The following is a 21,581-nucleotide window of genomic DNA, read 5'->3' on the forward strand; positions in this document are numbered from 1 at the left end:
TGGAGTGACAGGACGAGGGGGAACGGTTTTAAACTGACAGAGGGGAGATTGAGATGAGATCTGAGGAAGAAATTCTTTGCTGTGAGGGTGGTGAGACCCTGGCCCAGGTTGCCCAGAGAAGCCGTGGCTGCCCCCTCCCTGGCAGTGCTCAAGGCCAGGCTGGATGGGGCTGGGAGCAACCTGGTCTGGGGGAAGGTGTCCCTGCCCGTGCGGGCACGTACCCACCGCACGGCCCGGCTCCTGCAGGCGGTGCGGGAACGCCGCGGTTTGTGGTTCCGGGACAGCGCGCCGAGCACGGACGGCGGCGGGGGACGGACCAGGCCACCAGCGCGTTGCGGAAACCGAGCACCCCGTACCGCTCATTACCGGAGCACCCGCTCTTGTCTGTAACCAGGCTGTCACCGAGACCCCAGAGCCGTTCCAGCGGCACCGGCCAGTGCCCCGGCAGCCGCTCTCCGCGGCGGGGGCCCTCACGGGCTGCCGGGTCCTGCCGGCTGCTGCCGCCGGCCTGCGCGGTAGGTACGGCCCCGCAGCTCCCCGGGACCCCGCCGCGCACCAGCGGGGCCGGGAGCCGAGCACGGGGCTCGGGCGGGGCCGGGACCCCCGGAGCCGGGCCCGGAGCCGAGCCCGGAACCCCCGAGCGCGCCGGGCCGGAGCGGAGCGGGGCGGACCGGAACTGGCAGCCGCCCTCCCCGCGCGCGGGCTCTCAGCGCCACCTGCCGGGCCGGCGCGGCGCTGCCGCTGCTCGCTGAGGCGGGCAGGGGGGGCCGGGGCTGACGGGGGGAGCGCGGCGGGGGGAGCGCGGCGGGGGGGCGGCCCTCAGGCGGTGGCGGGAAAGGCGCGCGCTGGCTGCGGGCGGGCTCCCGGCCGCGGGCCCTGCCTGGCTCGGCGGGACGGACGGGCGCCGCCGCTGCCGCCCGCAGGGCCCCGGGCAGGGCTGGGGCACACACCAAAGCTGGAGCCGCTCGGGCTGGACGTGGGGAGGAACCTTCCCTGTCCGTGGGGGTTTGAGAGCCCACGGGGTAAAGCCCTGAGCAGCCTGGTCTGAGCCCAGCGCTGGCCCTGCCCTCAGCAGGGTCTGGGGCAGGGGCTGGGGCAGGGACCCCCAAGGTGCTTTCCCAGCCCTTGATCGCATGATGGTGCGATCCAAGATACTTTTCCCTTGTTTAATGTTGATATGCCCCATATATAAAATGATTCAAGAAGCTTTTGCTCATGAAGAGACCAGTGCACCCCTGGCAGATCTCTGCTGCTGTGAGGCAAACACTGAGGGACTCTGAGCCACAGGTCTGGTTGTACAGAGAACAGCACCAGTGTAAGAAGGCCGAAAGCGAAGGCGTGGTGCGGCCTAATCTCGCCGTCAGAGAGCAGAATGCGTGCCTCACGTCACTCAGAAACCATCACCTTTTTACAGACCTCAGAAGGATTGTTCCTCAGTGTTTAATCAGTGAATCCTCGAGGCTGGCGAGGCCTTGGCCCCGCTGTGTGGACAGGCGGTTGTGCACCCAGGCTGGCACCCCTGCCCAGGGAGAGAGGTGGGGTCGGTGCCATCGCAGCCCACTGCTGCAGCGAGCAGCCGTGTCTCCTGGCCACCCAGCTGGTCCCCGGCAGTGCCCCAGCCCCTGCACGCTCACTGAGTCCCATTGCCCCCCTCACGCTGCACAACGCTCCCCCAGACATGACCCGCAGCTCAGAAGCCATCTCTGCCCCAGAAAAGGAGGGTCCCAGCTCCATCCCGCCTTGTCAGGGCCATGAATAATTCTCCCTCCCCTGAGGATTCTCATTAGCCGTGGGGAGCTGAGGACTGGGGAGGGCTGCGGAGTGGTTCTGGAGGAAATCAATATTCTTTCGTTACCTCTTGCTGTGTACAACCAGCAAAGAGAGGCTAACAGAGACTGAAGCTACACAGACTCTTAGCCTCTCACTTTATAGACCATTAACTTTACAGACACTGTCCAGACTGACTGCTCCAGTTGAAGAGTCTCTCTGGTTATCTTTCCAGGTAAATTAATGCCTGACATATTTCTTTATTAGATTTTGAAGGGACTAATAAATGAATTTACTAGGTGATTTCTTCATTTAATACTGCAGTTTAAACCAACAGACAACAGCAGGAAACTGTTTTATTGAAACCTGCTCATTGCCATACAGCCGGTTTCATGGTGCTGGTACCTGCAAATCCTCACTGAACAAGGCCGAGTGATGCTTCTCAGCTGGAGGCCACAAGCTTTATAAATCTGGCCCCCAGAAGACAAGACACAGCTTTTGCAACCTCAGCAGTTATAACCTTAAAATCCAAACCGTTTGTCTCCAGAAATAAAGCTAAAAGAGAATATTTAAATTCTAGGTAGGAAGGAGAAGGAAGAGAAAGCGATGAAATAAGTAGCAACTAAGTACTGCTTTGTAAATGTAGGATGCCAAAAGGTCAGTTCCTTTAAAGAAGTTATTAAGGTATTAAAGCACCAATGTGTCATTTATTTTCCACATACTCAGTGTTTAACTGAGTGATTATACTGCCAGTTGCTAAAATGATGGTATGCAAATGAAAAATGAGTTTACATGTCCATGATCAACAAGTTTTTGTACTTGGACATGGAATAAGTACTAAAAAGACAAAAATCGTTGTGAACCCCTCCAATAGACACATCCATATCGGTTAGATAATCATGGCTGCAGTGCCATTAAGAAGCATTCTGTGTTTCAATTTACTAAAGTATAACTGAAAGACAAGATGCTAACTCTCAGAGCCCTGGAAAAACTCATCCCATTCCAGTTTTTAAGAGTGCTTTTTTCTTCTGCAAAGAACTCAATTTAGAAGTTCAGAAACACTTTTTTCTCGATTTTCACATCTCTCTTGTAATGTCAGGAAGCTAAAATCCATTTTGGTGGTATATATTCCACACAGACTTACAAAAGCTGAGTATTGTGTAAGATTAAAGCCCTGGAATGAGAACATTTACATTCAAAAACCCGCCGCGGTACTGCCCAAGGAATACCTCAGTTTGAGATTTCTTGCTGTATTTGGGCTCTCAAATGTGCAACATTCAAGGCAAAAATACCAGGAGAAAATACCATTTCCACATAAACATACAGCCTGAATAACAGGGACAGCACAACACGTTTACTTTAACAGAAGTAAATTCGCTATGGAAGATAGGATAGTGAAAGACAATAGCTATTTTCAAGTCATTGGATTTATAAACAATTTATAACGAATTTATCAAGACTAATATATTGACGTATTTCGATTTGCATATGGGACATCTCAATAAAACAGATAAAAGGTACATCCAAACCCAGGTTTGTCTTTGCAGTGCCAGCTGATAACGGGCAAAACTATTGCAGTTCTCTCTTGCTAACGTACAGGTGCAGCACTAGTTAGTGTTACACTGCGCGTGTTTGGGGGACAGAGATTGATTTTCACCTTTTCCCTGAAGCAGTCACCACAGAAGCATGGCTGAGTTCAATTAAGCTTGTTTCTTGGAGAGAATGCCACACTTCTGACATCAGCTGCTCCCTCCCGTTCTCCACCTCCCCGATGCAGTTAAATCAAGCCCTGGCTTCTGTCCTCCTGTTTCAAAGGGGAACACGCACTTCAGGGTTGTGTGTTTGTAGGTTGTAGTCCACTGGCCTCCACCCACAATGTGTAAATGAGGAGTCTGCTGAAATTACTGTGACTGGGGTTCACTCCTAAAAGCAGCTCCGTCCTTACCCACTGACTTCAGGGCATCTCTGTTTGAGACTCCTCAGGTTTTGTAGCCAAGCTGTTTCTGAGCAAGAGACGGCACGTGGAGGATGTGCTGTACCTGCAACACCCAGCCCCAGGGAGCACAACAGGTTAATGAACTCTCCCAAATCATGGGTACCTCTGTTTTCAGGTATTACAGTGACAAAACAAAACCCAACTATTTTATTGCTACTACCCTAAAACTGCCTGAAATCTGCTCCATTTCCATACATGTTATTTCTAGCAAAATATGCAATTTAAGATTCCTAATTGGATTATCTAATATGTGAGACAGAGCTAGTGAAAACTTGTTAAGGAGATTTGACAAGGTTTCCATTCAACAGAGAAGTTTAAATTGATTCCTTAAGTTCCCCGCTCCCCCCAAACTCAAATGCATTTCATAATCCTATTATCACCAACAAAATTGCCAAGTAATTTTAAACAGAATTACTTTAACTGCAAAAAAAAATCTTGAGATTTATCCTTTTTTCCAAAAATATTAATCTAGATCCCAGACAGTATATGCATGCAAATAAGATTTCTAAACTCAGCTTTGAACTGTGCATGAGGAGGCAGAAGCTGAGCGGAATGCCAAGAAGCATCTGGAAGGGACAGGACTGTCAGATTTGGGCTCCAAGAGAAATGTTCGAGGTCAGATGTTGCCAAACACCAAGAGCTGTAGGACACCCCGGAGCAGGGCACCGAGCGTTGCCCTCGGAGCGGTGGGTGCAGCTTTCCTGAAGTCTACGTTTCCATCAGGCAATAATAAGCTTCATTTTGCCTCCTATTAGCCTATTGTATAACTTTACAAAATAACGATGCCTTCCGAGCCGTCTGAGCAGCAGCGTACTGACAGCCAGCCAAACAAACGCGCATGAAAGCAGGCACACGCGTAAACACACCCTTAATATATGTAAAGATAGGAAGAAAGAGGTCAGCTAAAGCCCACTTTTGCACAAAATAAAAAAAAATACACTCTGGATTTGGTTCAGAAAAAGTTTTGAGGAAGTCTTACCTTCACTTTTTTCACCAGGGTCGGAGAGCAGAAATCTGGAGGGTGCTTCAAGAGGTCCCCGAGCCTACGTCCACCCCCCTGTCCTGAGCCAGGGCCAACAGCACCGAGACCCTCTGAGAAGGCACCAGCTGTCTGCGTGGTCATCTCAGCTCTAAATCTCTTAAATGAACTGTAGACAAAACCACATCCACGCTTCATGTTACATTCTTTGCAGTAGAAGATATTATGTTCTCTCTGTTTGGCCTAGTTGTAAATTCATCAGAAAAATTATGATATTATTGCTTTCTCAGAGAGCGAATTATATCTAATAAATCAGTATTATAAACAAAGCAGGTAAGCTGATTGCTTGGGAACTGAGTTTTAGAAAGAGTTATTTTCTAATGTTCATGTTGGATTTTTTCCTTTGTACTGGCTTTGCAAATTCTTCAAAGAGAAGTTACTATTTTAAGGGTTCCCTTTCTCACCCTTTTTGTCCCCATGTTATCCACGAGTGAACTACAAACACTTGTCAATTAGTGAGTTGGTTTAATGAAACTTCAGAGCACGCTGCCCACCAAACGCTCCCAGCAGCTGGCGTTCCGGGTGGTCACTATTGATTCGGTGAAAGCCATTTCCAGTTACCTCTGAAAATAGCTGCAGAAGCAGTGCTCTTGAGCACACATTTGTGTGAGTGTGTGATTTATACATGGGACATGAATCCACAAAGTTAGAAGGATTCCAGAAAGCTAATTAAAAAATCGGATAAGGATTACCCCCGGACAGGACCATTTCAGTAGGAACCCATTTGCAGCATGCAACTCAGAGCACATTTTTTTGTGAGCAAAGACACTGGAAAGAAAACAAATTCAGCTTTTGTACAAAGGGATTTAGTAAAGAAAATTCGTAACGTTTGTTTAATCGAAGAACTGAGCTTCAGAACAGAAATAGTTCCTTTCCAAAATATTACACTGATCATTGGAATTTAAAATCTAGGTTGAATTAAATGCTTAATATGCCTTTATTCAGCTTTACTTTTCATCATATTGGTCTTTGATCCATTGGTATTCCTGTGCCATGGCAAAAAAAAAAGGAAAAAGAAATGCCTCTGTCACTTCAAACCCTCAATTTTAGATTTACACAAAAATCAGCAAGGTTAGCAAAGCTCTTCCCGTCTTGTGCATCTGATTTTTATGTTCTGCTTTTTTTTTTTGTAACTTCTATGTATTATGGAAGATAGAAAATTAATGTGTTAATGTCATAAGCAGTGATGTGTTAATTATTAAGGACTCTAAAAGGCTGAATTCATTTTTACTGAATGAGCGTAAATTATATAATAAGCCCTTTGATCATGATTAGTTGCCTTTCCTTAGCTTTCCCTCTATAAGTTTAGTCTTCTCATTTACAGCCTTCCCTAAGAAGTCTATTAGTGTGTTCATCCTTGTTCTTTAGACACAGAATAAATTAGGTTCTGCAGAAAGTCCCACATTAACATGCTTTGCAAGGACCTGCTAATCCCCTGGTAGGGGGGATCTGGAAATAAGCCGTCCTCTTCCACACGCATGCAGAGCAGAGCTACCACAGGAGCTTGTTGGTTTAGAGTTTAGCATTTTTAGAAGCTTTGTAAATTATATTGATTCAGGGAATTTAGGCATCAGATTAAGACTTTCATACGCATTTGTATGCAGTTTATATGCAGTTGTATGAAGTGGTTTTGTGATTGAGTTTTGGGTTTTGGTTTGGGGTTTTTTTTGAGCTACAAGGTAGCCTTGTGGAGCAGCACCAGCCCCTCCGAGCCCTGGAAGAGGAATCTTCCACCCCAGGGGTCCCAGCACCCCCCGCTATTGGTGCGGCTCAGCCACCCGTCACCCCTGCGAAGCCATTGCCCCTTTGGCCACCGCCACGTCCCACACCCCTCTCTGTCCACCCGGCAGCATCTCTTGCCCTCGCAGAGCCAAGCCAGCGCACCCACATCCTGATAATTTGACTTATGTTTGGTATATGGCCTTGGGGGAGTTTCCCTTAGGGCTGTTGCAGGAGAAGGGGTACAGTACAAGCCTTTCTGGCCTTACCGCTATTGATCTGTGAAACTATAAACTTCAGGTAAAACTTTAAAAGGGGCTTCTAGACAAGCCCAGGTCCACTGGAAAGTGTGTCCCAGGCTGTGAGGACAGAGGGTGATCCGTTCTTCGCTGGGATAGCTGCCTCCAGCTTGCCTTGCTATAGACCCCACCTCACTACCTTCACGGGGTGCGGGGCTCTGCGGGAAGACTGTCTTTTGCTTGGTGCCTTCACTGAATAAACGCATCAGCCAGTCTTTGAGTACATGTCTCGCTTGATGCTTTGGAAGTTCCCTGGCCAAAGAGCAGGGGCACGGCTCATCAGGCAGCCCTTCTGCCAGGGACAAGTTCCCTCGCAACGTCACTACAGCTGACCCACGGGAGGAGAGCTGTGAAATATCCATGACAGTATAAACCTCATCAACTCTCCCCCAAAGCTTCGTGCAGCAAAGGGCCATCTGAAGTCAGCCCGTCCGGATGCCCTGTGGTCTGATCTGCTCTGTACGTGTTATCACTCAGGGCTGAGAAAGCTGGTTGTTGCTCGATAGCTATGTAGGCAGCTCTATCCTTTCCTGCCCTTCACGGAGGGTGAGTGTACACAAAATGTATTTCACCTGAATTTGCTATTGTGATTTATTTTTGTGAGTGGGTCTTTTGTGCTTGCGATGACTGTCAGCTTGTGATGCTTCCACTATCTGAAAGAGAGACAGCTTCTCCTCCCATTAAGAACTCTCTGGGCAGGAAAACTGGCACATCAACATGAATATTAGCTGTGTTCTTGCATATGCGTTATATCTACAGCTACAGAAGAAAGATGTACGTAAAATTACCCGAAGCAGATAAAAGGGTAACCTCTTCACACAGTAAATTTATTCTCCTTGCTCCGCTCTGAAGCTTTAGGGTTTGAGCGAACCGAGTTTCGACAGTGCAAGATTGTTCAGAAAAGCGTTAGAATTGCTTTCATTCTCTCAGTGGGATTTTGTTTTCCCTTAGGAAATGCCCCCACCACAACTGCAAAGGGAAGCTAAGAAGTTACCAGATCAAATTTAAAGTAGCGGCAAAGGAAGCGTTTGAGAGAAAGTCACCTTGTGATTTCTTTCCACTGATGCTCAGGCTTTTCTCGGAGGATCCACCAGCACCTTTTGCCTCAGCAGAATGTTGGTGTTCACAGCCCAGACATGAGGAAGGTGCGTACTTGGTTGGATGCTGTAGAGCAGTTACTGTCCCGCTCCTATAGATGACAGGGAGCTCAGCCCTTCCCTGGTAGATCTGAGGAGCAGTTTATGGGAAAAGAAAGGCTACAGTGAAATAATTAGAAATTTATATCTACGACTTAGGGTTTATTGAGATATCAGAAATTGCCCCTGCTGAAAATCTTGGCAAAAGAAAAAATGATGTTGCCCATACCCTCATCTGTATGTTGCTGCAAAAAGCTGCCTGGGAGGCACACTCTCCTAAGAACATCTAATAAAAAAAATGCCTGTGCTAACTTTTGATGGCAGAGGTTTTTACATGGGTAAATGATCTAGACCAGGAAAAAGTAGTCTGGCTGTGGTCGCTAGCTGAAGTGCTGTCGTGAACATGGCTGTTTCAATTAATCCTGGAGACCAAAACTGATGCCAACACACAAATGATTGTTTATTGTTCCTGAACCAGAGCTTTCTTGTCGTTAATCTTGACTGCTGTGTCTGAAAAGTGTCATTTAAGTCCATCCTTTATCACTGCTGTTATAACTCATGAGGGTTTCAAACCAGCCCATACAACACCCTTCATGTCTTCACTTTCCACATATCTAAGGCTGGACACTTTGAAAGCACGAGAGGATTTCTGCATGGACAGAAAGGACAGGTCATGGTCCAGAGGTTTCCAGGTGTTTACACTCTCCTGTTCGTGTCCTTTTAGAAAACCCACATCTGTGCATTCATTTAGTAACAGCATGTGACATCCCATCTCACAGCGCCTTTCCTGCAGCTGATGGCACAGCTCTGCAGTTTACAGAATGAGCCTTTAAGGCCAGTGATAGGAAATGAGCCAGAGGGAAACACATTTCTCCTCCTGAATTTTAATTTCCGCAGGCACTCCCCTGTGAAATACACACAGTCCATAACTCGAGAGCAACTCCACTTCTGTGGAAGTCATAACGATGACTCATGTCACGAGTGATCTATTTTTACTGGCCCAGGAAAATGCACTTTTCTTTACTAGTTTAGAAACCGAGTCTGAATAATTTACACACAAGCCTCACTTCACGCTCATGTATAAAATATGCCTGCTATGAGTAAGGATTTCAGCTGCACGTGGTAAGCACCCATTCACCCAATCGGTGCTTCCACCCCTAACACTGAGGGGCAGGATGCAGGGAAAGTGTTGCCTTTAGAATTTACCATCTGGTTGAGAGAAGCCCACGTGTGCCAGAGAGAGGAGCAGCTGTGCCATTATCCCACCTTTAGCATATGCAACCGTGCACAAACACACTTTCCTTTCATGTTTTCCCTGCAGGGCTGTTTCCAGTCTCCGAGGCTGCCCCATTCCCGTGCTCCCGCACCGGCCTGGCCACCGTGAGGAAACATCAGCAACATCTCCATGATTTCTGGTCCTGTCCCTTGCTTAGGGCAGCCAGAGGGACAGCTGCTCCCCGTCTGAGGCCACAGCCCTTAGAAAATAACATGCGAAAATAACATGTGATAGCAGTAAAACCAGAAACACTTGAAGTAGATTTGAGAAATTATTTGTTATTGTTTGCAGACAGATGCAATTAATGTTTTACACGTGCTTCTCCAAAGGCACTCTGCTGCACTTAGTTCCTCCACATTTCACACCCTCCCTTAGGAACAAGACGCATCGGCCTCGAACGCATAAACAGCTCCGTGTGTTGTTATTTGTCGTGCTGCCCTCGGGAAGTCACGGACGGGGCATGGAGCAGTGCAGACCTCACAGAACAGGCTCCGCTCCATCAAGAGGGGCGTGATAGTTTCAGCAGTGTGAACCTTGAAGGGTTTGTCACACTGACACCTGGGATGGCGTGGATGGTGTCTGCACGCCTGCATCCCCCGGGCACCTGCTGGTCGCTGGTCACTGGCTCCCACTCAGGACCAGGCGTGGGGTGGCAGAACCCCCGCTGCCCCCGTGGTGCCCAGCAGTCCAGGCAGCTGCCAGCTCGCCTGCCCTGCCCTGGAAGAAGACCGCTGTTCTTCCTCAGCGTACACTCCCGTCAGGACAGCACGGCTGTGGGGAAGCCCTCAACCATTTATTTCTGCCAAAAGCAAGCCGTGCTGGGGCCTCTGCCCTGGCAGGGGCTGTCACTGCTGTTTAACACTTCCACAGCTGCCGTGCTTTATCTGCCCTGGTCTGTGGCGTCCCTGAGGAGCACAAGTCCTGGTCCCAGCAGGACAGATGACACTTTGCTCCTGTGCTGGAGGGCTGGGGAAAGACAGTGAATCACGTCCCCAGCACATCTGAGAACCTCCATCTTCCCTGACAGTGGGCACCACTGAGAAGAGCCTGGCTCCCACCTCTTTGCACCCTCCCTCCAGGTATTTAGCCACATGGATAAGATGCCCCAGAGCCTTCTTTACTCCAGGCTGAACAGTCCCAGCTCTCTCAGCCTTTCCTCACAGGAGAGATGCTCCAGACCCTTCATCATATTTGTGGCCCTTCATTGGACTCTCTCCAGCATGTCCATGTCTCTCCTGCACTGGGGAGCCCAGCTCTGGACACAGTCCTCCGGGTGGGACCTCACCAGTGCTGTGTAGAGGGGAAGGATCACCTCACTCCACCTGCTCTATTTGAGCACTGACCTTAACAAAAACATCTGAAACACATTTTAAAAAAACCCAACAAACAACAGAAATTCAAAGCAATAATCATTCTGGGGGTCTTTTTTCTTTTTCACACAAAAGATCTCAGATGAGAGATTTTCAGGTTTTTCAGCTCATGGTTCAAGCAATTTCCAGTATAATGAGCCCTGTGGTGGTCTCTGAAGCAGGTCTCTGAGGAAACAACTTGCTTTTGGAAACTGGAAATGTGCCTGACAGAATTTGTGCTCTGTCCTCTACCACTTCTCCAAGGCATGCCAGGTCTCAAACACGCCCTGAAAGCACCGACTGCTGTTTAGCTTCCCCAAAAAAGTGTTCTGCTTTGCTCTGTTTCCGTAACAGAGATCCAAACTGTCCACTGGCCCTTCACAAAAACAGCAAATTAATGCTGTGTTCCCTTCGGTTTCATGTAGAAAATAATCACAGGGCTTTGACAGCTGAACAACAGACAATTGCTCGTTGTCTCCGTGCTTTCCCTGAAGAAATCTGTACAAAAAAACACCAGCACGATTTTCACATATAGTTAATCAAGCCTATGAGACACTATCAAAGTTTTTTAAAATTGAGGGGTTTAAGACGGCGTGATGGTGCTGCCATGGTAACAGAGGTGTACTGCACGTGTCAAACTACGGGGCAGCTTTCCTAGGTACATAAAATACGGGAAAGCATCAGAGAAGAATTCTGTAATTAGGGTACATTTATGTAAGTGGTTAGACTGCACGCATGCAAGAAACTTGAAAAGGAAACGTTTCCTTTCCTTGCCGTATTGAAAGGTGCCTTGTGTGGATGACTGTCTGCACCGACAGATACCAGGGACAGCAAGCGTCAGAAAAATAAAGTCAGTGCACAAACAGCATCCAAAGAGGAAAAACAGTGTATTAAATATGCAGAGAGACCTTTTGAAGGGGCCAAGAACACCAGCAGACTCTGAAAATTGCCAGATGACATCGGTTGGCATTAAGATAAATTTAAAAATTTATTGGGGGTGTTTCACACAAATACAAATAAATAGATAAATAGACCTAACAGGAGCTGTTTGTGTGAATACACAAAATGAGATCTGCGATCAGGAATTCCCGTAAAGGGCACCGACTTCAGACTGCAGATAAGCACAAAAAGGTAGAAAATTGCTCAAAACTGAAGACCGTATCAGAGGTCTTTTATTATAATTAACTGCTTTTTCAGGCTTCCCTGTTGAGATTGCTTTCAACCTGCAACCTCCCGCTCTGTATGAAATGCTAAGGTTATTAGCTGTACTAAATGAACTTGGACTCCAAATCCCCTTTCTCCTCTGCTGAGACAGCACCTTGGAGAGTGTTAGCGTGGAGCATCCACATCATTCTGCCAGTGTCCTTATCGACCTTTCCTTAGATCTCTAAAACATCTGTGGATGAATTTGCACTTGAAATTGGATAGCTTTTTTCTGCTCAAGGGTGTTAGTGCATTAGAAATGTCAGCCTTTGAAACTGATATCACAAGGCATTTAGTTATGAAAAGCAACACAATTTTATTACCTCACAAAGACAAGCTTAAGACATTTCAGTTAAGAGACACAGCTGGTTTTCACCTAAATACAGCAGGAAAAATATACTGTCAGTTGTTTCCCAAAGCCACAAAGCTGATGCAGCAAAATTGTGCTCATGAGTTCTGGGGGGAAAAAGATTTTTTTATTTTCTCCCTTCCAACAAAACAAAAGAGCACACGGCAAATGCAGAGCCAGACGGATAGCAGACAAGACTGTGAAGAATTAAAAAGTGATTGGAAGAAATCAAACTCACTCTACTTGCTATGTCATTAGGTTTCTGGTAAAGCAGCCAGGATCCCGAGCTCCCTGCGCACACTGGCATTCGGCACTGCTGGAGCAGAGGGCACAGAGGGTTTGCTGCAATCCTTGGGCACTGCATGCACGGCTTGTCGATCCAGTTATCATTGATCACCACTTTATAGACGCCTTGTCATGCCCTACGACACAGACATGGTATGGAGTTTGGTGTAGGGACACAGCTCTCATCAGAGTTAGGTTTAAATTAATTAAAAGCAAGTTTCAAAGCAAAGACAACTTCCCTTCTTAATCTGAAGAGAGGGCCAAATGCCCAGATGAAAGCTCCTTATGTCCTGTGTCACAAAAACCTTAGTGAAAACCATGTTGGTGGTATCTGGTAATAACCCACATCCTCTCTTCACATTACAATCAATACTCTCTTGCATTTCCTTTTCCTCTCTTTGCATTCTGAGGCTTTGTTTCATCGCATTCATTAGAACCTACAGCCAGGCCCTTGATAGCAGGGATTTAACACGCTGTGAGACCCAGCACATTTCCCCAGCCCCTGCGGGTACCCAGCGCAGTCTAGGGGAGATCGGGGCTGCAGAGGGGAGCAGCAGCCACGGGGGAGGTGTCGGTGCCAGCGTTCACCCAGGAAAAAACACCCCAGCTCCCTCCTCTTCCAGGGCAGGCATCCAGGCTAGCGCTGGGCGGGCAGGACCCTGGCAGCCCCAGCACTGGGTGCAGAAGGAGAGAATGCTGATGTGGGAGAGAAATGTCCTTTTCTCCATGCCCATGGCAATGTTTATGTGTCTTGTTGAAATGAGCAGGTTTCTTTATCGGTTTTAATTCCCAGTTACACCAAGGGTCTGCTTCGTCTGCATCCCCAACACGGGAGAGCACCCCAGGCAGCCCAGCTGTTTCTGCACAGCCGGCCAACGCCAGCTCAGCACGCAGGTCCCTTCTGCTCTGTGCTCCCCTGCAAGCGTCATCGATTAATTCATGATGGAGGAGCCAGCAGCTGAAGTCAGCAGCTCGTCACAGGCTCTTTTCCTGCTTTTTTCTGGTGTTTTTTTTTTTTTTGAGAGCACATTATGAGACATGCATATGTGCCTGCATAGACACTGGCTCCTTGAAGATTTTCAGTAACGTTAACCTGACCGTAATATCAGTACACAAAACTGTGAGATACGCATAATTTCTGATTTCTCAGGTATATCCTCACATTTCCAGTCTATTTTTCTAAACATGTTATCTTGTCACACCGAATTTGCATTAAAAGCAGGAGAGTAGCCAAGAGAAGTCAGAGAAAACAAAGTTAATTGCTGCAGCCATTAAGCCCTGGTAAACAGAGCTGCGTGTAAATGAGGAGTCCTGGGTTTAAGATTATTGGCACTAGCATCAAGCTGAGAATTTGTGAGTGGGAAGCAAACTACAAAGAACAACATTCATCAGCGCAGATTCTGACTCGAATGTGATGATAAATAAGAACATTCATCATCAGCGGTGAAGTAGAAACAACGAAAATCTAAAGGCAAGCCTACATCTACTGTTAGAATACTTGAGAAAGCTTTAACGAGCCTGAGGTGTCTCCGAAAATATGTGCACAGGTGTGTTTTGAATAATGGAGAGGATTTTTAATGTAATAAACTGTGATAAACCGATAATATAATTACCAGAACTTATTCAGCAATCAGAACTGTCGTCAAACGTTGATGCTCTGTTTTTTCCAGAAGCTTGACAAAGAGACTGCCAGTCTCCATAGGGAAATGAAACAAGATTTATACAATTTAGTCCAAGTACTCCTTCTGTCTTCTCTAGTGTTTGATCAAAATAAACGAGGAGCGGTGTGTACTGCACATGCTGCTGACCAAACCTCGCGTTCTAAGGAAAACACTTCCCCAGAGCCCACAGCAGAGCCCTTTGCCAAAACGGATAAACCGAGACCTGTCTGCTGAGGATCTGCCTGCCTCAAGTGTATGTTCAAAACATACACTTTCTTCCTTTTTTCTTCCTTTTCCTCCTTTTCCCACAAGACCGATCCGTGGGTCTGTGGCTGACAGGCCTGGTAGATCTGAATTTGAGATTAATAATAATAGGAAGAGGTGAAGGAGAGAACAACCCCCAGATCTTTATCCAGAAGTTTTACACGCACTTTTCCTGGGGCAGGAGCTGCCGCCCAGGACCAGCAGGTTGGGGAGTGCCACAGCTTTAGCTCTCTGTGGCAATGAGGACTCGTGAGAGCCGGGGATCCCTGGGAGGGGCTGCTGCTGGCAAGGCGTGACCGACACTGCCGCAGAAACCTAAATCTGCTTAATAGGGAATGGTGCCATCAAACGATTTAATAAGAAGGGGCTGTTTCCATAGCAACAAAAAGCAAGAAGAAAAAAAAAGAGTCAATAAGAATTCCAGCACTCTATTCCATGTTAAACTGATTTCCCCCAAATCTAGACCAGCAATAGACTGACTGGTACCAGAGAAGGGAGAATGCTGCTGCCGTGAGTGTTCTCCCCTTAACAAACATTTCTGAGGCTGCATGTCTTAGGAAATGGAAATAGGATATTTGCCATCCTTAGTCAACCAAGAATGTGCCCTATTAATAATACATTGATTTGCATAGTGGTAAGCAGCTACATCATTATTTTTACTATTTTAATAGGAGATAAACCGAAAAGACATGCACAGGTTAGCAAAGAAAAAGGCAGAAAAATGTAGGTTTTTTTGTGACTTGGGAATAAAACCAATAGAATATTTAACCAATACCTGTAATTAGAAGCAATACCTGAGTAGCCCACTGAAGGGCTTATTTTAATTTCTAAGCATGCATCTTCTCCAGCGTCGCTGTGGTACACCCAACACACAGCAAAACCGTCTTTGGTCTGTTTCTGTTTGGTTACTAGTTTATTATTATGACAACCAGAGGAGCAGTTTGTGAGCACAGATGGAAATATGCACCGAAAGACTAACGGAGGACTCTGCCTGTCCGCACCGCGGGGTGGGGATGCTGGAGAGGGGGGCATGGCCTGGGTGGCAGGTGGGAACTCAGGGCTCAGAAACCCTCTGAAGGGCAACGCCTCGCCGGGCCAGGGTGCCCAGCAGGTGTGTGGCACCCAGCTCACCCAGTCACTGAGGACAGTGGCCACCTCCCGGTGACATGCTGTGACACGGAGCTTCTTCCGAAGCCACGTAGTTTGGGACAGTCCTACAGGGTCTGGACCACTCTCCTTCACCCAGGTCTTACTGCTGTACACAGGGTAAAAGCCACCTTTCACACCAGCCCTGCACTAGACTGTACCTCACGTCTTCTTGTTGAATCCCGCAGCCCTCGGTGGGCACCTCCTGCCAGCTGGTCCAGGACCAGCATCACTGTTTTCTTTTTGGGAAGCAGTTGGCTGAAGCACACTGAGCTGCTGACCAGCACCGCGTCCCCTGTCCTGTTTTATTTTCTGACATAGGTATAGTCATTGCAGCCATGACTTTGTTCTAGTGTCTTATTCTTTCCACACAAGACGCTGAGGAAACAGGAAGATTTCTGGGCGGTGAGAAAAGCGTTTGATCGTACAGCACAAATACAGAGGAGGAACCCTGCCCGCTCCGCTTCCCAGGGCAGCCCACTCCTTCTGCAATTAGCACAGATGTTCCCACCTCCATCATTACTCTGGCACCCAAGCGCTCTTCCAGCGATTTATTGGGGATTTTATTTCCAGCAGCATGCTGCTGTGTTTGTCATGTCAGTCACAGGCTGCGCTCGCTGCAGCTCCCTCAGTGCTGCCCAGGAGCAGCGACCTGCTGCAGCTGGTGGCCTGGAGACGCACCGGCCGTCTGCAAGCTGCTGCCTCTGGAGAGCTGAGCTCCTGGTAAATACCCTGGCATGGAGCTCTCACACATTGACCAGTGCCAGGAGAGCAGCTTCGCACAGACAGGCTTCCTCACAGTGCCTCGGCCATTGCCCCGCACAGCAAACAGCGAAACCCTTCCTGCAGCTCCTTGTTCCGAGCTCACAGCATCTGACCACGCTGTTGGAGCAGTGCTGGCAGGTGAGCCCTGGCAGAGGACAGGGAGGGCCGAGGCTGCCTCGCTGCCTGCTCTGTGCCTGTCCCCGCACGTGTGGCAGGAGCCAGCCCCGCAGCCCACAGCAGGATCGGGCCATCACACGCCGGGATAAGCACCAGGAGGGGAGGATGGGGCTCAGCCTGGATCCAAGGCCATCTCCTGCCCCACCTGCAGGTGCCCAGGGTCTCCATGCTGAATGGGGTGGTGCCTCCCTGTGACAAGTTTCCACAGTTCTCCCCACTCGGACCTGGTCAACCTGCACAGACAAAGCATCCTCGCTAACACTTTAATGTCAGCCCTGTTTAAAACTTGGCTCTTACCATTCCTGATTCAAAGAATCTTTTAACTATAAGGCACCAAAGGTTGTACCCAGATACCATTGTCTGACATTTAATGTACTTTTGGTCTTTTATAACTCATTCTGGTCTCTAATGGATGGTAATTTAGTTTGCCACAATTGTTATGTCAATACAAGGCCATTAGCAATGCCGGTCCAAGGACTGAGGACCCAGTTCTTTAACAAGAATCTGGACACTCTGCATGATCTTCATCTGGGCTAAACACACATTAGAGGGTTGTGCCTCTCTCCAGTGAATTTGCTCCGCTCCATCCTTGCCCCTGTGTCTCTGGGAGGATGCAGTCCTCCTGAGGGCAGCCATGGTAACCAGGTAAGAGAGTACCTTGGCCAGCTGCAGCCCTCCCCTCCCAGCCCGCAGGGCCCCGCTGTTTCCCAGGCTCTCCTCCCAGCTCCGCAGAGCTGCTGTTTGCTGCCCTGAGCAGCTCCTTCTGCACCCTTAGTTCCCAGGAGCTCTGAACCATCTCAGTTGTGACTGTAATGATGCTCTTCAAACGGTTCCCAAGAGCTAGACACGGTGTTTCCAAGAGATAACTATTACTTGTTCCCAAAATTACATGGAGTAGAACCGCTGAAGAATCTTTTGTGTACCCAGCCATGCTCTATTAAGCAGAAGAGATAGCAGGAAAAAAATTGCAACTGCCCAAATATTAACAATTATCTGTCAGCATAGATTAATAGCACCCAAACTTCATTGCCTGAAAGGCTCCGCTTGCCTAATAAAACAGCAACAGCTTTTATGTGAGACCTCGCTCTAATCCTTCTGCATTCCTGGGCTGTTTAGACTGCCTTGCTTCAAATGTCAAACCTAATCAGTGTGCCACCTTCTGTTAAAAACACGCTCTTTAACTAAAACTTTGATAGACATTTGTCTTACATAAAACTTATCCTTCCATGGAAAGATCAAAAGCAGAACACTGCAGGGAGGATTTGTCTGAAATCAAAGAAACACTCTTTCTCTAGCTGTCTGCTAAGTGCCTCATCCTCAGAGTTCATTGCACTTTCATTACAAATCACCCTGTGCACTGCCACCACTGAGTAAGAGAATTAGGAATTTACCTCTGGAGTTACTCACCAGACTCACGGAGCGTGGGAGCACACCTTTGCTGCCTGAGGGCATGTGAGTGCCCTCTCACACTTGTCTGGGGGTGGGTGCTTTTGCGTTCGCTGGTGACCAATGGATTTGTTTGCACACACACTCTCGCTGACTGGCTGGCTCGAGCTTTCACAAATCAAGGAAAAACCCCCCAGTACGCACAACTGGCTGAAAAGGCTCGTCCCAGGGAGAAAGAAAACCCCTGAGGCTTGGAGTCCTCCTGGAAAGTATTCCCTGTACAACCGCACCAGCTGGCAGCTGGAGCATTGTTTTCATTTTCACCCTCATTTATTTCTCTGCCACAGTTTTCAGAGATGGAAAGTTACAGGTGAGCCTTTGGTTCTGAGTTTTCTCTGGCTTCATCTAATTCATTTGAGAGAACATCAGTTTCCTAGACCAGCTTGGCCCTAGGAAACTGCTGTCTCAAGGCACAAGCAGCCACAGCCGAGCTCCAGCCTGACTGCAGAGTCCCTGGCTGCGGGGCAAGAGCTGTTCACTGCCTCCCCTCTGCCCCTCAAACACAGCCAGAGGGAAGCACAGACTTGCCACTGATCTCAAAACTGTAACTATCTCCTAAATAACAAATTGCAGTGACTCATCTTGCTCCCAAACGTGATAAATTATGTGAGCAGCAATTTTTGAGGAAAAAAAAATGAAAGTGAAATAAGAAGTCATGTTTATCACACCTGAGCCTCAACAGGAATTGGGACAAACGTGCTGAGACACTGAGGTCAGCAGAGAAGCAGACAGAAGGAACCCAGCACCTGATAATTTGCAGCCTCTACTACTACCACCTATCATACATGAAAGCTCATTTACTCACCATTAACCCAATTAAGAGTGGACCTGCCCCAGCAGGAGGGCTCACAAGGCAATGGGGCACTCCAGGACAGGGAGCATTAAAGCTAAAGGAGGAGAGCTTCAGAGGTGTCTAAGGCAGAGAGAGATTGCACAAGAGTCCAAGGGGGAACCACAGGAGCTGCAAGATGACCACAAAATTGCTGCAGGAAAGCAAGTGCCTGCTGGATTACAGCTCAAAGAGGCTAAAGCCCATGAGGTTCATCTATTTATTCCAAGTCAAAACAAAGTTATATGAAATTTTCTGAACTCTTCCTCCCATATTTCATTTTGCATGTGTCTCTGTTTAGCCCGGACCCAGTGCGAAACACTAACCAGTCGTGCTACCACCCAATGTCCCCTCCCTGACTAAGAAAGGGAACTGGGAGAAGGAGGGAGACTCATGGGTTAAAATTTAAACTGATTTAATAAAATAAGAAAGCTAATATCAATACTAAACATTATTTTATATATATATATATATAAAGTTATACTTAGCTCATAGAGTGGTGGCAAGTCCCTCCAGGGATCACAACTGTTGAAAGAGGACAGAAAAAGCCAGAGAAAATAGCAGAGCCAAGAGCCCCCCTCTCCACCAGCTTGCCCATTTATAGTGACCCTGAGGTTAATGCTATAGAATACACCTGTGGGGCAGCCTGGGGCAGCTGCCCTGGGTTTAACTGCTGATGGCCTTGATCACCAGCTACAGCTGGGCACACACTGAAACAACATGGAACAGAAAAGGGACTCTATAATTTATCCCCACAAAACCAGGTCAGCAAGATAACAGATCAAGTATGCAAGTAGTGACAGGACGAGGGGGAACGGTTTTAAACTGAAAGAGGGGAGATTAAGATGAGATATTAGGAAGAAATTCTTCCCTATGAGGGTGGTGAGACACTGGCCCAGGTTGCCCAGAGCAGCTGTGGCTGTCCCCTCCCTGGCAGTGTTCAAGGCCAGGTTGGATGGGGCTGGGAGCAACCTGGTCTGGTGGAAGGTGTCCCTGCCCGTGGCAGGGGGTTGGAACTGGATGGGCTTTAAGGTCCCTTCCAACCCAAACCAGTCTGGGATTCTATGATTCTACATTTCTAAGTCTTACTTACTGATTTATTTCTTACATGCACAGAAACCCTTCAGATATGGGTAGATCACTGCACACCGGACTGTGGTCTGCTCCCAAGCATATAACCAGCTTCAGTACAAACTGTAATCCTACTCTCTCTCTCTCTTTATATTTACATATATGTAAAAATACACGTGTGTATATATATATATGTTCGTGTATGCATGTACATTTTTCCACTATATGCTGCGCTAAAGGAATCCCAATAAATCACATATGGAAATATATCCTGTATCTGATATATTTTACTTAGTAGTAACCATGACGGTGTGAATAAGGGCAAGGAAATAGTTTCATATTTAAATAACCATAAAGTAAACATGAGGTTGTAAATGTGTATCTCCCATTTGTCACTGTGGGGAAGGGCTGAAGAGGTGATCGTGGGCCGTTCGTACCGGCGTCATTGCTGAGCGGGGCTCTAGTTCTGCCGGGCACGGGGAGTGCACGCACTGAGACTGTGCAAACACCGACACCAGTTTTAATCAAGTTAAACTTCAGTCATTTCACTCAGTATTATTCCGTTAGAAGAACCGTGCTGTGAAAAAAATAATTTTCATTAATTAACATTTGGCTAAATTAATTATTTCTCTCAGAGGAGATCTGAACTTTATTAAATTATTTGAAAGAGAGCAAACACATCTCGACAGGGGTATTGCAGTAATTCAATGCGACCCATAAGCTTCCGTTTCAATAACGGCTGTCATTTGTATTGATCTTTGCAAAACTTCTCAAATCAATAATCTTTCCCAGAGGTTAAATTTTGCCTTAAGGCAGAGACCGTATGAAGAGAAATGTCATGTCTCAGACTCCTGGAATGTCTTGCAAGCACAAAATGAGACATGAAAAAGCGGCAGAGAAGCAGCGATGTTATTTTTGCCCGGAGGAACGGGGTTCTGCTGATTTTATTAGCTGTGCAGGCACTGTGAAACCCAGGCTCTCTGTTCGAGTTAGCCGGGCCCGTCTGACAGCTGGAGCCTCCTCTGGGCCCCGCAGCCCCGGCCCTGCTGTAACATCTATTTCCTCGCTGTCAGACACCGTTCAGAAGAGCGTCCACCCACCCGTCGCCTCTCCTTTCCGTGCGCTCCCATGCACGCTGCCCGCACCCCGCCGTGCCTGGGCAGCGCTCCGCAGCACCGGGACCCCGACCCCATCACTGCCCAGGGGAGACCCGTGGCCGTGCCCTGGCACAGCCCCCCGCGCTGGGCAGCTCTCTGCTGGTGTGGTGCTCCCCGAGAGCCGGGGCCAAGGATGGCAACCGGGCACCAGCCAGCCCACCTGAGCCGGTCCCCTGGCCAGCACCCCCCTCCTGGCCACCCCGCTGCCCTCCCCTCCGCCCCGCGGGGCTCCCTGCTCCCCACCGCGCTGCTCCGAGAGCCCCTGGGGGAACCGACGTTTTCAGTTACCAACGCAGGCGTTTGGAGAGAGTGATTAGTATTCTCATAAAGTACCTCTGAAATCACTCTGCTCCATAATTATGCCCAAATTCATTAACAAGAATATTAGAACTATAATTAAGTTCCAAGAAGTGCTTGAGCTCCAGACAAAACCAGAACTTGTTAACGATGGCTACTGGAGTCACCAGCATCGAGGAGGTAACATTGCACCCACAGCAGCGCGAATACATTGCTTAACAGTCTTGAAATCATATTTTTACTTTGGTTTCTTTTGCACCATCCTGGTGTAAAGTGTAATTTTAGTATCTCATTTCTATCTTCTTCTTTCTGTTGTTGGATCAGGATTCCTAACAAAAAAAAATTGCACA

General features: G+C 48.0%; 2 long non-coding RNA genes across 6 annotated transcripts in view; one reads left to right on the forward strand and one right to left on the reverse strand.

Annotated features, from left to right (window-relative positions):
* LOC137672467 (uncharacterized) overlaps positions 1-611 on the reverse strand; it is a 38,343-nt gene extending 37,732 nt beyond the window's left edge. For 3 of the 5 annotated variants that reach the window (XR_011049581.1, XR_011049580.1, XR_011049577.1), the window contains exon 1: positions 222-611. This is a non-coding gene — a long non-coding RNA (uncharacterized lncRNA). The remainder of the gene's footprint in view (positions 1-221) is intronic. The other 2 variants (XR_011049578.1, XR_011049579.1) reach the window with 2 other exon arrangements.
* On the forward strand, positions 241-5,071 carry LOC137672468 (uncharacterized). The gene is made up of 2 exons (XR_011049582.1): positions 241-519; positions 4,761-5,071. It is a non-coding gene; the product is annotated as an uncharacterized lncRNA (long non-coding RNA).
* The last annotated feature ends 16,510 nt before the right edge of the window (positions 5,072-21,581 follow it).

Source organism: Nyctibius grandis, chromosome 20 (genome assembly GCF_013368605.1).
Source record: "Nyctibius grandis isolate bNycGra1 chromosome 20, bNycGra1.pri, whole genome shotgun sequence".
NCBI lineage: Eukaryota > Metazoa > Chordata > Aves > Nyctibiiformes > Nyctibiidae > Nyctibius > Nyctibius grandis.